We start from the raw sequence: 1177 nt of genomic DNA, 5'->3' as shown, positions 1-1177 counted from the left end.
TCATTAAGAAGCTAAATAAGCATTAACCTTTTCAGTTAAAGATTGGAGGTCTAAGCCTCCTCTTAATGACATACCACAACTAGATACATCAACCTGATTTATCACTATTATATCAACAATTATAACACTGTTCATTATATTTCAACTAAAATTTTCAAAACACTCATATCCATGAAATCCAGAACCTAAATCTGCAATAACGCTAAAACAACCTAATCCCTGAGAAGACAAATGAACAAAAATCTATTCGCCTTTTTCACTACCCCAACAATAATAGGGTTACCTATTGTTATTCTAATTGTAATATTCCCAAGTATCCTGTTTCCCTCACCCAATCGACTAGTTAACAACTGTCTGATTTCACTACAACAATGACTGGTTCAACTGACATCAAAGCAAATATTAGCCAACCACAATCACAAAGGACAGACCTGAGCTCGGATACTAATATCTCTAGTTTTATTCATTGGCTCAACAAATCTACTAGGCCTATTACCACATTCATTCACCCCTACCACTCAATTATCAATAAATCTAGGCATGGCCATCCCTTTATGAGCCAGTACTGTAGTTACTGGGTTCTGTTATAAAACAAAAGCATCCTAAGCTCACTTCTTACCCCAAGGGATGCCTCTTCCTTTAATTCCTATGCTTGCAATTATTGAAACTGTTAGCCTCTTCATCCAACCGATAGCCTTAGCTGTACGACTAACAGCCAACATCACTGCAGGCCACCTGTTAATTCATCTAATTGGAGGGGCTACTCTAGCCTTAATAAGTATTAGCACCTCTATCACTCTGATCACCTTCATCATTCTTGTCTTACTAACAATCCTTGAATTTGCTGTAGCCCTTATTCAAGCTTATGTCTTCACCTTGTTAGTGAGCCTATACTTACACAACAATACTTAATGAACCACCAAACCCATGCACATCACATAGTTAACCAGAGTCCAGGACCACTCACAGGAGCTCTTTCAGCCCTCCTAATAACTTCAGGATTAGCAATATGATTTCACTACAACTCAGTATCACTAGTAACTCTAGGAACAACAACCAACTTATTAACCATATACCAATGATGATGAGACATCCTCCGAGAAAGCACATTGCAAGGCCACCATACACCTATCATTCAAAAGGGCCTACAGTATGGGATGACCCTCTTCATTATTTC

At 38.1% G+C, this 1177-nt stretch overlaps 1 pseudogene; it reads left to right on the top strand.

The window, feature by feature from the left end:
• The first annotated feature begins 231 nt into the window (after positions 1–231).
• Positions 232–912, top strand: LOC122235418 (annotated as a pseudogene).
• The last annotated feature ends 265 nt before the right edge of the window (positions 913–1177 follow it).

The sequence above is a fragment of the Panthera tigris genome, chromosome X (assembly GCF_018350195.1).
Source record: "Panthera tigris isolate Pti1 chromosome X, P.tigris_Pti1_mat1.1, whole genome shotgun sequence".
Taxonomy (NCBI): Eukaryota; Metazoa; Chordata; class Mammalia; order Carnivora; family Felidae; genus Panthera; species Panthera tigris.
Note: the sequence above shows the minus strand (reverse complement) of the source record. Positions and strands in the feature narration are given on the sequence as shown.